This window comes from Uranotaenia lowii, chromosome 2, assembly GCF_029784155.1.
Source record: "Uranotaenia lowii strain MFRU-FL chromosome 2, ASM2978415v1, whole genome shotgun sequence".
Taxonomy (NCBI): domain Eukaryota; kingdom Metazoa; phylum Arthropoda; class Insecta; order Diptera; family Culicidae; genus Uranotaenia; species Uranotaenia lowii.
The window spans coordinates 431,614,239-431,628,517 of NC_073692.1; the positions used below are offsets into that span (position 1 = coordinate 431,614,239).

Here is a 14,279-nt window from a genome sequence, read left to right on the forward strand (position 1 = left end):
TCTGCAGCTACCGATTTTAAATTCTTTTTATGAAATTACACTTATTCCCCTCTAGATTTTTGGAAATTCCGGTGGATTCTTCTGTACTTTCTTCCAGCTTTCATTTTAAGCCATTTCTAGTTGATTCTCGACTGTTGAACGTACTGAAATTAAAAACTTTGTAAAATTTTTGCGGACCGAAAATGCGTGCGGTAAGCAAAAGTCATCGCCTACTCCTCTTCATTTTTAGATTTATGTCACCTGTGTCTCATTTGTCCTGTTTATCATAATTTTTAAGTTAAAGTTTAAGTTATTCACCCATTTTTGACAACAATGTTATCTTCTTAAAACTCTTCGTCGTTTGTCATTTATAAACTGATGCGAGTCATGGCGGGATAATGGAGATTGAAAAAAATTAAGTGTAAAGAACGCTGCACAATTTTCGTTTACAATTAATAAAATAGTTGCGAAGATTTTTCATTTTCTCTTTTTAATATTCCAAATCTAAGAGTTTTGGTAGTTTTTTTTTAATCTTGTCAAATAGGTTAAAAACATTTCAACCCAAAATTTGTTCATAGCATTCGTTTGGGTTGTATTTGAGCGATTACTTTGTCTTTCTTGTGCGAAAATCGTTCAACCGATTCGTTATGATATTTTTTGTACTGTTAATTATTTAAATTACAAGTTGATCGATGAACAATTCCATGAAAAACTTTATAAAAATTACCTTTAAAACTTTGATACACTAGGTCATTGCAATGGCATTTTGCTTTATTTCCAGTAGGTATAGAACAAAATAACATTCAAATTTTCGTTAGCAATATTTTTCTCAATTAACAACAAATGAAATCAACACAGCCAAAGACTTACAACCTACATGGTAGAAGAAGTTATTCCCATTTCCATATATTTATAAATCATTATAATCTGGTTGATTAATAAATCACCACCCGTTAATCGCCTGCTCTAAGAAACATTGTTGGAGCTTGATGGCTGAGAGTGGAGAAATAAAAATAAAACATGCCGCCCGCAAGTACAAGCTGTATGAGCGCTAATGTGTACCCACAATTGTAAGGGGGTAGGGTAAAAATGGAGAAAAAAAAGGTAAACGAAATAACACGAACAAATGACTGATTCCGAGGGACAAGTAAATTTATCAAGGCAGTAGGTAGTGGCCGATATGAAAATGAAGCTTAAATTGTCACCCTGCTGCGTTCGAGTCACGGAGCCTCAGTCCGTTTGTCTGTGTGCAGATAATTAGCTGGACTTTTAATGAATTCAGCTAATATGGGTAGGGTAATTCAGCTAATTACGTTTTACTGCCGCTGTTGCTGCCAGGCAGCCAGGCAGCGCCCGTTTCGAGCAGAGTTGTCACGAATCGCTCACACACAATTATTAACAACTGGGCAGCTCCCCTGACAAAAACCAGTTTAGTGAGTGTTTGAGCTCAGAAGAACCTACCGAGGGTAGTCATACTGGTCCAATAGTTGTTATGTACTTATCATTTATTAATATAATATCGAGTATCACACGTTTGGCGCGTTTATTTTTCTCTTTTTCTGTTAAGCTTAGCCACGAGCAAATCGAAGACCAGCAGCAGCACCCACAACAGCTAAACGTCGCGTCGTCACATGATCGTCAAATGTGCTTAGATAGAACGGGTTGGAAGTCTTAGCTTAATTGGTCGTGTCAGCGCGGCGTGCGATCTGTAATGCTCGTTTAATATGTACCAGTTGTCACATAAAACACGCACTTAATATCGTCTCCTAACACCACAACCGAACGCTAAATATTGTAAATCGTGAGCTGGCGGCGGGAGGCCACATTGTTGCGACTAGGTGTGAACACTTTTCAAGTTACCACAAGGTCGCGTTTTGGGTCCGCAATTTTTTCTAAGGAAAATTTTATTCGTTAATTTCTCAAACGAAAAACTATTTTCATGCAACGTGCGCCGATGAAAACGTCCAATAATGACTAAGAGTGGCAATCATTACTCGTATTATAATATTGTTCACTCATACCTTGACGAAAGGATTAATTCATTCCCGATGGAGCCGCCAAACGGGCGAGTGAGCGAGCGTGCTTAATTAAACCGGTTCCATGTCAAGAAATTTAGTAAATCGTACTCACCCAGCTACCAAACCTTCCTGTCTACCTTCCTGCCTATCTACCTACCACACACATGGCTGAGCGCATATTTCGCGTTCTGCGATCTGGTATGTGGAATGTAATTTCTATGCGGCATGCGAGTTGTCTAAGGCAAATTATTTCCAGAGCCAGGCGGAATAGCCGCCATAAATCATATGTAAATGTCGCAGCTAATTCTTTATTGTTCCAATAAGCGAATTTTTCAACTTAATTTTCCTAGGCGAGCGCAAACGATTTTTTAATACAAGCCCAAAACAATTTTTTTTAAAATAAATTGCATCGATCAACACCAAAAAAGTCTAGCGTAACTATATGAGACCCTCAGAACCATTGCAAGTGGTCTAACAATGCCTAAGGTGGAATTTTGTTCCTAGTTCTTTTGTCTTTCATTTTAGCTGTTAGGTGTCTAGTAGTTTCTGGCTAAGTTTGTAGTACTTGAACCAAGCTTCAAGATGGGGTATATTGTTAATGTATGAAATGTTTCCAACACTAGATCAAGTCCGATTGAGCAAAAATTTTACACAGATCGGGTTTTCAAGCCAATTTACAAAATTTTTATAGTTGATTTTTAAAAATCCGATCATTAAATTTTCCCATACATCCTTTACCATCCTACTGCACACCCACAGATCAATTCATATCTCTTTATTTCTCTTTGTTTTCTTCTTCTCTATTTATGCAAAATGTGTTACAAATGATTTTTTTAATATTTATATAACATGCAAGAACATAACATGAATGGTGTGCTTCAAATGCTGCACCCATAGAAGAGGTTGCAAAAATCCAATGCCAATTTAGCAAATCTTGTGCCGAAAATACGCTGAAAAGTCTACTAAATATGCCAAAGAAGAAAAAGCACTACTGGCATAAGAACTCAAGCTCCTAGGCAAACTTTTTCATGACCATTTCATCGAGGCGAACCTAGAAAAACATTTAATGTGACTTCATTCTAACTATTGGATACTTCATTCCAGAAGAGAATCGAACTCAAAACACCGTTTATATATCGTCTTGCCAATCCGACATCTCAACCAGTGTACTACTTAAGCTTGATGCAGGATGAGGGATATTTGTCATAGGCTTTCTGCCACTGATCAATCACTAGAAACGCACAACGGTGGCTTCCTGGCGTTTGGCCTTCTTTCAAGGTCCAACACGTCCTTTGAATAGTGTCACGAAGCGAGATTCGGCCAGAAGATGGTCGAGCCCTCGTGCTGCTTCAATAGTGGTAGTAAGCGCTTCTGTAGGCACTCCTTAAGGTAAACCTGCCCGTTTACCGTGCCGGTCGTCAAAAAAGGGGTGCTTCGCTTTCCGCAAGAGCAGGTCGCTTGCTACACCAGGTCCTTTTGGCAAACTTGGATAGTTTCCGCTTGTGAATCTCCTCTGGAACGCTGAATTTGTCCTCTGTGGTGAAGAACAACAGGCCCAGCAGCTGACGAAAGTCCGCTTTGACGTAGGTTTCGTTGTCCATTACCAGGCAATGCGGCTTCGTCAGCATTTCGGTGTACAGCTTCCGGGCTCGCACTTCCCCACCATGTTTTGCCTTTCGTCGCGGTTAGGAGCCTTCTGAACCTTGCATGTACGCAGGCTTGGTCCGCTGGACTAATGAACTTGACAAATTCAGCTTTTTGGCGACATCCCGGACCGAACTTCTCGGATCATGTCTTAACAGCTTAACTACGCGCTTGTGATCTTTTTCACTGACGGAGTATCCATTTTTGTCGTTCTTCACCTTCCGGTCGATGGTTAGGTTCCCGAAGTATCGTTTTAGTACTCTGCTGACCGTGGATTGGACGATTCCCAGCATCTTACCGATGTCCCGATGTGACAATTCCGGATTCTCTAAATGAGTGCGCAGAAATTATTAACGACGCTCTCTTTCGTTCGATGACATTTTGGTTACGAAATTTACGAAAAATTGACAGTGAAGCATGGCCAACGTGATCTATACACTTTTATTTGATTCTAAGTGAAAACTGAAGATATAATTCCTAAAAATTAAATTGCTACACCCAAATGTTATACACCCTTTAGTACTTTATCTGGTGATATAAACGTAAAGGGAACGGGAGTTGAGGAAACGGGAAACCCATTTGATGAGAACTGTATTTTGCTTACTGCCTTCCTTACAAACACACACAGCTGCTAAAGCCGGGCAGCTTGGACGGTGGCTGTTTGCCGGTGGATTGAAAAAAGGGAATGTTTTTTTTTTACTTTTGCTACATACACATACCCAGTGCTGGGTTCGCTGGTTGCCTGGTGATGGCCGGTAGTTATTTCTATCCTCCTTCGTCTTGTAATGGGATAGGGAGGGACGTGGAAACGTTTTTATTTTGTTTCCTTTAGTCATACGCAATGCGGTTGCGCTGGGATGTTAATGCCGGCGGTCGTAAATCGATTCATCCCCGGTCGCGTTAATTGCTTATGCCAATGATGATATGATATTGATTACTCACGATTGGCATAGAGACTGAATTTGGGTGTGTATTCAACTGCCTGTAAAATTAGCTATTAAATAGTTTAAGTGGTTTTTCGATAAAAGTTCTAAAAACGTTATAAAGGTATTTAAGTTTTCCTCTATAAATGTGGGTGCGTACTAGAAAATACTTGTATATTCATATTAAAACACATCAGTTGTTTTAAATAAGGAGGCCTTATGAAATCTTGATGATTTTTCAACAGGTTTTTGATTTTCGAGTCAACAACAATAGTGTTTTAGTGTCAACAATTTCAATGACAATTAGACCCAAAATGCAGCCTTTACTCCAATTATGAGTTTTCAATATTTCAACGTCATTGGCATAAGATTGGCAACGTCAAGAGCAAAGACGCATGTTGATTATTACTAAGAAACATTACGAAACGGCATAGAAATCAATCTACGGTTAAAATAATATCGGTTAAAAAAATAGAATTCCATGTTTATAACTGTTAAACACAAAATTATGCAAATTCTTGAGTTTATCTTGATATTTAATTAATGAATTGCTTCAACTGACTTTCTAAGCGTGATAAATTTGTGGTAAGAAAATACTGTTGGACGAAATTATATAAAGTCAAAATATTAACTCTTTTCAAAAACAATCATTTGCGAGTTAGCTTTAAGTTGTTCTGAGTTTAAGTTTCAAAATAAATTATACATTTCAACAATTTCCAAGCTCCAAAAAATGATTTATTTATTATATGCCCTTTTGTGATGTTCGTTCACATTTCATATTCATGAAATGGAGGACATGTCTCAAAAAAGGCTATTTGATGAACTTTTTGGAACTTGAAGTTCACAGAAGGCTCTTTGAGGAAATTATTGGAACTTGAAGTTCACAGAAGGCTATTTGATACCTGATTTGTAACTTTTACACTGTAAGGATGCGATTGACATGTCTCAAAAAAGGCTATTTGATGAACTTTTTGGAACTTGAAGTTCACAGAAGGCTATTTGAAGAACTTCTTGGAACTTGAAGTTCACAGAAGGCTATTTGAGATCAAATTTGTAACTATTTTACTGTGTGGATACGATTGACATGTCACAAAAAAAAGCTATTTGAACTTTTTGGAACTTCAAGTCCATAGGCTGTTTGAGGAACCTTTTGTAACTTTCATGCTCACATTCGAGAAAATTCGGTACCAGTTCCCTTTGGAACCTTTGTTCAGCGGAATTCGAACTTTGGAGGCACGAGTTTAAGTAGATATGAGACTTTTGGTTGCTTGGGTATGAACTTGATTTTCTTCTCTTGGTTCCAACCATGAGACTTTATATGTTTAAAAGCATCAAATTATCTTATATGGATTTTAAAGGAGTCAGTATTAATGTTCTGTTTGTTAAATGATTCTCAAAAGTAATTTTATGAGAATATAGAATAGAATCACAAATAATATTGCCGAAGGCTTTTTGAGTTCTCATGGTCTTGTAAGGAAGTTACAAGAATTGCAAATAAACAATCATCATTCACTTTCTTGCTAGCGAAAATTATTTTTTGGATTATACAAATCTTCTGTACGTATATCTTTCATGCTTTATAAAGTAAAAGTAAAAAGAGCTTCTCGAATTATCAAGAGATAGATACAAAACTAGCTAATACATCTTATTTCGATATCTAATTCTTAACAAATCGCCTCAAGTAGGTACAATGCATTAATGTAGGATAATAATCCTGGCTATGAGAGCAAACAATGTTGGCGCCTTTCCCACGCACGCAGCCTCCTTCTGTGCACCCGAAAATTGCATCATCGTCATGAGCGCCAATTGCCATTTCCCCTCACTTCCACGCCAAACTATTTAGGGTCTCTATCAAATGCAGTGTGCTGAATGAATTTGGGCGACAACGACGACGACGACGGTGTTTCATGTCGTTTTAGTTCTTCGCCTGAATAAAAGGTTTGCTCGCCATGGTTAGGAGGTAGGATTCGATCCCTCCAAGCCAAGCCAACCAGCCAGCGAGCGCATTACATTCCTGTTATATTATAATAATATTATCGCCAATAAATCTTCACATTTTGTCCTGTGGTCTTTGTATCGGATACCTACACCCCCGCACCTTCTTTCGAGTCAGTGTCCGTTCCCTCTTCACCTATTTCGAAAATGAGAACGAGTTGGAGGTGGCATATTTCGGTCGATTGCATTCCGGCATGTTTTAAGAGCGCGCGTTTATTTCCAGTTGCATTGCTTCTCTACGGAACGATGCTGATCGGTTGCTCCCATTGGGATTGCAGTCAGAGGAAACTGGTGAAGGTGGGTGAGGAGAATTTGTTTGCATTTCATAGATAGAATACCCCGGCTCTACGCTGCAGCTAAAGGACATTCGATTGCATTTGGTAAGGCGAAATCTGACTGCGGAATTCAAAAGATTATTCAACATGCATAGCATCAGAACAGGCTCTCATTATAATTTTAATGTTCGACACACAGAAGCGCTATTTTCGTTATTGTCTTACAGCCTTCAATACCTTATTGATACAATGAGCCACTAACGCAAGCTTACCATATTGTCCGGTTGAACCTGGACCTGTCCGGATATTTAATATAAAATTTAGGAAAGCATGAGAGAATTTTGGGACCTAAATTGCGATTTTAAATCTGCCGATATGTTTTAATACAAACATAATATTCAAAGTGTTTTTGAACAGTGTAAGAGGAAGTAGGCGATGGCTTGTTGCTATCGCGCGTGTTTTTTGTTTTGCTCCGCCAAGGTGAAAATTAAATTTTTGAGGTTTTAGTAGTTTGTTATTGTGAAATTGTGAATTTTTCTTGGTATTAGTGGATAAAGCACAGTGATCAAAAATTGCATGTTTTATTGCATGTGCCCGACCCGATTCTCCGATGATTTCATCCACCTCCAGCAGTTGACATCGTTGAATGATCCGTTACAAGAGGAAACACACTTCCTACTTCAACAATTGGTGAGTTTGTTTCATGCGCCTTTTTACTAATTTATCCTGAACTGATGTTCCAACCCGGGAGTTTCTACCTGCGAACACTCAAAATTGGAAAATTCTTAAATACCATAATTGATTTATAAAGAGACGTGAGGTGATTGCTCGCATTTTGCGGGGAGCGCTGGGGAGTTTTTTTTCAACAACTTTTTCATCTTAAGAAGTACAATTATAATATACGAGGGCTCAAAAAGTTTGAATACACTTTTAACTACTACTACTTATATCAGACAAACTTTAACAGATATCAAAGGGTCCATTTTCATCAATTGTTGATTATTTAATGACGATGTGCAGCAAAACTATTTGACAAGCAGCGCCAACTGGTTTTCACATTCGAAACTAACAAAAGGGTGATAATAGCTTAATTTTAACACGGCTGTGTTTACAAATTGGTTTTAAAATTGATTATTTTGTGGAAACTGTCCTGTTTTAGAAATTAAAAACGACTGAATCTTGTAAAAACTCATCAAATTAATACTTCTAATACTCTTTGCATTTGTAAATATAGTTTTTCGATATTTTTCTAATAATAATCAACTGGGATTTTTTTTCTTAATTTTTAGCGGTCTACCACACTCCTCCACACCAAAGAGCTCATTTTAAATTCGAATCAAGAAGAGGCAATTTCAAATGAAATCGGTATTTGAGATAATTTTTCCCGTCTAATTCGAGGAGATAGCACTCTTGAAAAACAAACAACTTTTTAGATCGGACAACATTAAAAAACAAAACAATATGTTAATTGTTATGCTACACAAAGAAGTGTATTCGGTCAATTAAATCGGTATTGATTGATTATTTTTATATTCTGGGAATTTTGACTATTTTCCTTTTGGATTCGCTTGAATTTGTTATCATATTTTGATTTTTTTTCAACTTGCATTACTAAATTTAAAAACGCGTTGTTTCTATAAATTCTTAGTTTCATTCTTGGATTTGCTTAAAAATTTTCTTGAATCCTTATTTTTATGAAAAATTTCAACCAGAAATTGAATGATTTGAATAAATTATCTCGTTTGAACTTTCTAATTTCATGTTCTTCCTTTGCAAAGATTTTTTTCTTCTTTAAAGTTTAATGAACTTTCTGATGAATTGGTTCGAAGAAGTCGACACTACGACTAGAAATTAGCTTTTATGTTTTTCACACACAATTCTCTCTAATACTTCTTAACCGAATGCTTTTGGCAGCAAATTCTTCTTCAATACTCGGTGAATGTCTACAAGAAAACGTTCCAGAAATGATTAAATAGTTTTTTTCAAGATCTGATCATTGTTCAAGATTACCAGTCATGAAAACTGCGCCGAAATTTTGACAATTCATACGTTGTTTTGCAAAATTTATATGTGTTTTGACATAAGAGCTCATAACACCATCATTTTGACCTCAAAGCCCTCTGAGTGTCGTTTTGAACTGAAAATCTCCTATTAGCTATTATGCACTACAAATCCTAATTGAGGCAAAAACTATTTTTGGGCTAAATAATTTACTTACAGTCTACCAAATATGTATCCTTTGGCTTAATTCACATGATCATTGATGTTGTCGAGAATAAACTATACCTTAACAAGGGTTCCCGTAAAAAAAATCTGAGTTTTGGCAAAGAAAAATTCTGAGTTTCTGTGATTTTACCTAAAAATTCTGTGACGCTATTTCCTTAAGTTTCTTAAGACATTTTTCTTGAGCAAAAGCGATCAACCTTACTAATCTTATCATATTCTTATAAACTGAACTTAGAAATCTGAAATTGACTTACTTCAAAAATTAAAATTGAAATAATTTGTGAAATCTGTGAATATTCCCAAAATTTTGTGTTCTGTGACACAGATTCTGTGATGAAAATTTGCTCGAAATTCTGTGAAATTACAGATTTTTCTGTGATTTCGGCAACCTTGTACCAAAACTTGTCTCATATGAAATCTTATATTTTGTATTTGGCATGAAATGTCCAAAAAGTAGCCGCATGCCAGCTGATTTTCATCAAAAAGCTGATCAAAATGGTTGAAAGTTAAATTATTTCACATTAAAAATATAAGAAAAACTTCAAATATGTGCTTATTTAACTCTAAAAAAAATTGACTTTGGTAATGTGAATTGCCTTTTTTCCAGTTATATGACTCAATATAGAAGCTCTCTAACCTTTACTTTGTTTGTTCAATGTTATGGCAACAAAACTTAGAGCGGTATATTTGTATTCATTATTATATTTCGTAAACTTTTAACAACGTCGTATCTTTCCAAGTAACACTCCAGTAATTCTAAAAATAAGAAAAGAAAAAAATAAATAGTTTCAAATATGAAGAATTGTTTTCCGATAACGAGAGCATATCAAAATAATAACTCAAACGTATCTCACCAAAACATTTACATCGGATTCAGTTATTATTAAATACTCAAAATTTTCGATTTAAAGTTTCTCCAATCTGCATTATATCTTATTCTGATTGACAGACTTGAATGGGGTTAAGCTCATTTTCAATGATAAAGATTTTTTTCGGATTGTCCTAAACTAAAATGATTATATCTTATTTTGATATACGTTCAACTTTTTATGAAACACGGACATCGAAGTCAATGGCCCAAACCGTTCAATAATGAGTTTCGCTCAACAGATCAATAAAATTGAATCCAATTTTTGGGAAACCAACAATAGAGCATGGTTTTAGCAAATAATGTGGTTTACTGACATTCCACTAGAATTTTTTCCCGAAGCACTCATATCTCGATAAGTTATAATTTTGATAGGTTATGTTCTGCCCAATATCAAACTATGCTATCTGAACGAGATATAATCTTGAAAAGAGCATATCTAAAATTGATATAATTTAGCTATGATCGCATAGATTTTTTGATATAATTTGAGATATTTCAACACCCTACGAGAACTGAATAATACTCATTTAGATAGGAAAAAATGAGTATCTAAATATCTCATCTTGATATAGTTTATATCTCAAGGACATAATAGATTCGTACCGCTCGGATATCTTCCCGACGGCACTCGTCCTGAACTAAGATAGTCTGACTTAAAGCCCGTCGGTCCTTCGCCGAAACGAACGATTTGATTCTGAACTGATTGCCCGGTACGCTTTTTGACCTGGATGAGTGCTAGCTTGACATTCCATTGCTCATAGTCTTCGTCAGAAATACCACACATTATTCAAAAACATCATAAGAGCCACAGCAAAACAAATGTCCTGGATCATCAGGACAGCACAAGGCGCACCCCCATAAGACTCTAAGAGCAACATTTCTTTTCTCCGATTCGCCTTCTATTTGTGGCGGGTTGTCCTGACTGGCCAACTAGCTACACATAATCTGTTGAATTTCCACCCGAAAAAAACCCGACGTTTGAAACTTTCGAAATGATGTATTGTTTTTGTCCTTTTGGGTTGATCCACTTGCCGACCACCCAACCCCTTTCTCCCCTTTCCAGTGGGTGGATGACAAAAAAAAACTATCACGAAGGAGCATGTATTCAAATACGCGAAAATTTTATGTTTTATGTACTCTTCTGCTACTCAGCTATCAGCAGAAAAGCTAGAGCTGGTGGTTCGGTGTGGTATTCTTTTCGCGTATTCTCGCTCCTCATTTCGTTATTCGTGTTCGTCGTCCTCGTTCTCTTCGTCGACGTCGACGTCCAATGACGTCGTCGTCATCATTCGCATTCAGTTGCCGGTCGTCGGCGTCGACGTCGGCGTTGTTATGCTCACAGTTCGCTCTCCTCCACATGGCGCGCGAGTTTGACGATTCGAAAAATGTTTGGTTGGAGTTCAAGTTGCAGTTCCAGCTAGCCTAGCCAATGTGTTATCAGCAGAGGACTCTCAGCTGCGCCCGGCATGAGTTTAGTTCAGGTGGTTGAGTTTTTTTCGCCGGTCGACTGCCCGCCTAAACACGAAAAAGCACGTGAGTCGACGGCGAGCACCGAAACACACAATGTTGGCTTTCGGTTCTTTTTTCTGTTTTTGTTTTGACCGAAAACTCATATCACATGTTCCTTAAAAATCGTTACCATTCCTGGATGTTTGTTTAGGGCTTTTGAAGATTTTCCTTACACATAGATCACATTTCGTCGGATACAACACTCACCTTCACGAGAACACCACGAGGAATTTGAAATACTTCTTCGAATGACACCTCTTGACACTGCACTTTTAATCTGTGTAGGTTTTTGCCTTTTTTCAACCTTGTTGATTATTCTCCAGTTTCACTCAAAGCGTCGTCAACATGCCGACGTAATCAGCTGACAATCATTTATGTTGGTTGCTTGGATTATTTTTAATTTGCCAACGAAGGCGTTCTATTAGGCTAATCTTTGACGTCGCACTGACATAGTTTCGTTGCGCGTTTATTTTTACGATACACCTCACTGTTATAAACTTCTGTAACTCAACAGATTGTTTTATTAGATTTTTGCACAGGCTTCTTACTATAATGATCTCGACCAACTTCATAAAACGAAATTCTTCATACTGTTCCACCCATCGATCGCCTTATGAACACGGGGACACGCTAATAAATACTCATTAGTAAATCGAAACACGTTCGCCGAGTGCACCCATAAATTCAGCACATTTCACACCTGCATCGAAAGAATGCATGATTGTGTTTCTTGTTTCATATGCTTATATCTTTTTTTCTGCGCTTCAACCATTTGTCATCGTGCGTTCTGTGAGGCGCGCGCGAACCTTCTTTATCTCATTATCGGTAATTACCGGGTTCTGAGTACACAACAAGTCTCGGCAGGTACCTAATGTGTGCGGTTCGAAGCACCACTCAGCCAGTAATAATCACTTAGTGCCGTGCTTTAATGGCCAGAACCGTCCTAAATACGCGGTCACCCTTCCTGGTGCAATTCCCCGGTCCAGGAGTATCCTTGCGCTTCTTAACGTCGTCGATCTTCGTCCGCAGGAGCAACAATCGAACCTGTAATCGAACAACCACCCACAACACTCTCGAGATGTCTTGAAGTCAATATTCTACGCACTCACTTCCGATTGTCCGATTGTAATGAGTAATCTTCTTGTCACCTCTTCCTATTTAGTGTGGGATATTTCCGATTATTAAACTCTACACACAGGACACATCCGTTAGCGCTGACCTAGCATCGTTAACTGACTGCTAAGTGTTATTATGCTTCTCCAGCACGTTCCAATCGAAAGCCCCGTTCGTTAAAAGGCACAGTGAACAGTGTACACACAACACTCCTCACATGTGGCGGCTTACCCTGCACCCACATCCCCTACACACACGCCGGCTGGCTGGCCACTCGCGCGCGCTCCGAATTATTCCCTGAACGATCTCATCGTGTGTCATTATTGCTTGCTGGCTCCGTGTGTGGCTGCCTGACTGCTAGTTAGTAGGAGCACCGAAACGTATTTGGACGCCGCACGGCATCCCGCTAATAATATTCCACACTTCTCACTCACTAACTCACTCACTCGCTAGCTCTCTCACTCACAACACAACTGTTTATTTTTTTTATATCTCGATGCTCTCCGAGCAACCGGCCCATTCTCTCATCATCTCATCAATCGGCCTACTCCGACTTTTGCTGTATTAGTTAGTCATTTTATAATAATAATACATAATAAAATGCGAATAAAATACGCTCACTCTCAGTGCTCAATCGACGACGCCACCCTCCATGCCACCCAACTGCATCCTCTAACTACTGCTGATGTGTAGTTGTAATAATGCACATACGCTTTTCCTCTCTCTATAATCACCACACCACTGACGGACTCTTACTTCGACTGGGAAAAAGGGTTCTTCTGATCTGATGCACGCATCCTCTCTCCTACTCGCCGTTTTGTTAATGCACAACACTCTGCTTACTCATTCATACTCAAATTCGGTGCACAATTTAATTTCCACCCCCAACCGACCACCCACTCACTCTCTGTTTTCCACCCGGCGCGGCGTCCTACCGGCCATCCGGCCACAAGAAACAGAAACGGATAAGCTGTCGATGGTATCGTTTGTTGCGAAGCGCCAACCCTGCTTCCAGCAGAGAGACGTTTTATATAAATTAACTTGGGCACATCATGGCACCACGGCTTCTCCTCCGCCGATTCCGTTTCCCCCCTCATAGGTAACGAGCTGCAGTCGTACCTACTGCAAGTTTTCTTGCAACTGCATTTGGGGAATATGCACTTTCGTTCGAGGAAGGAATTGTTTGTAGGTGTGAGCCTCTTGTCCTTTTTCCTTTTCACTTCACCATTTCCTCCACGATCTCCTGCAGAAACCGAAAAAGGATACCTTATTACTTATTCCGGTGTTCGTCGAGGCTTTTCGAATCGTCCGTCGGTCGGCGTCCAGAAGAACCGAAGGTTTTCCTTTTGCACAGGTACGGGCATCATGCAAAATGTGGGCCTCTTGCAATGCCTAAAGGAGAAGAATGTTGCAGTGGGTGGGTGGTGATTACTTTCTGAAAATAGCTTAACTGGGAAGATTTTCGGGTTCCGATGAAACGTCCGTCGTAGGCTGCTGGTGCCTGCAGGGTTGTTTCCTTGAAAATTGTCATTATTTTCCTCCAATAGAGATGTCAAATTTATTACTGACTGAACGTTACTTTACTGTTGAACCAGTTGAATCAACAAGCGTTGCTGTCAATTTAAATTTTATCTTAACAATATTTTAATATTTAAATGTGATTAAATTTTAAACATAATGTATACATTTTTGTCGCTTTCAAACCAAACGCAGATATTCGAGATCG

At 38.4% G+C, this 14,279-nt stretch overlaps 1 protein-coding gene across 3 annotated transcripts in view; it reads right to left on the reverse strand.

Annotated features, from left to right (window-relative positions):
- LOC129744116 (POU domain, class 6, transcription factor 2-like) overlaps positions 1 to 12,919 on the reverse strand; it is a 366,294-nt gene extending 353,375 nt beyond the window's left edge. For all 3 annotated transcript variants that reach the window (XM_055736502.1, XM_055736503.1, XM_055736501.1), the window contains exon 1: positions 11,648 to 12,919. The gene's annotated coding sequence lies outside the window, so the exon portion shown is untranslated. The remainder of the gene's footprint in view (positions 1 to 11,647) is intronic.
- Between the last annotated feature and the right edge of the window lie 1,360 nt (positions 12,920 to 14,279).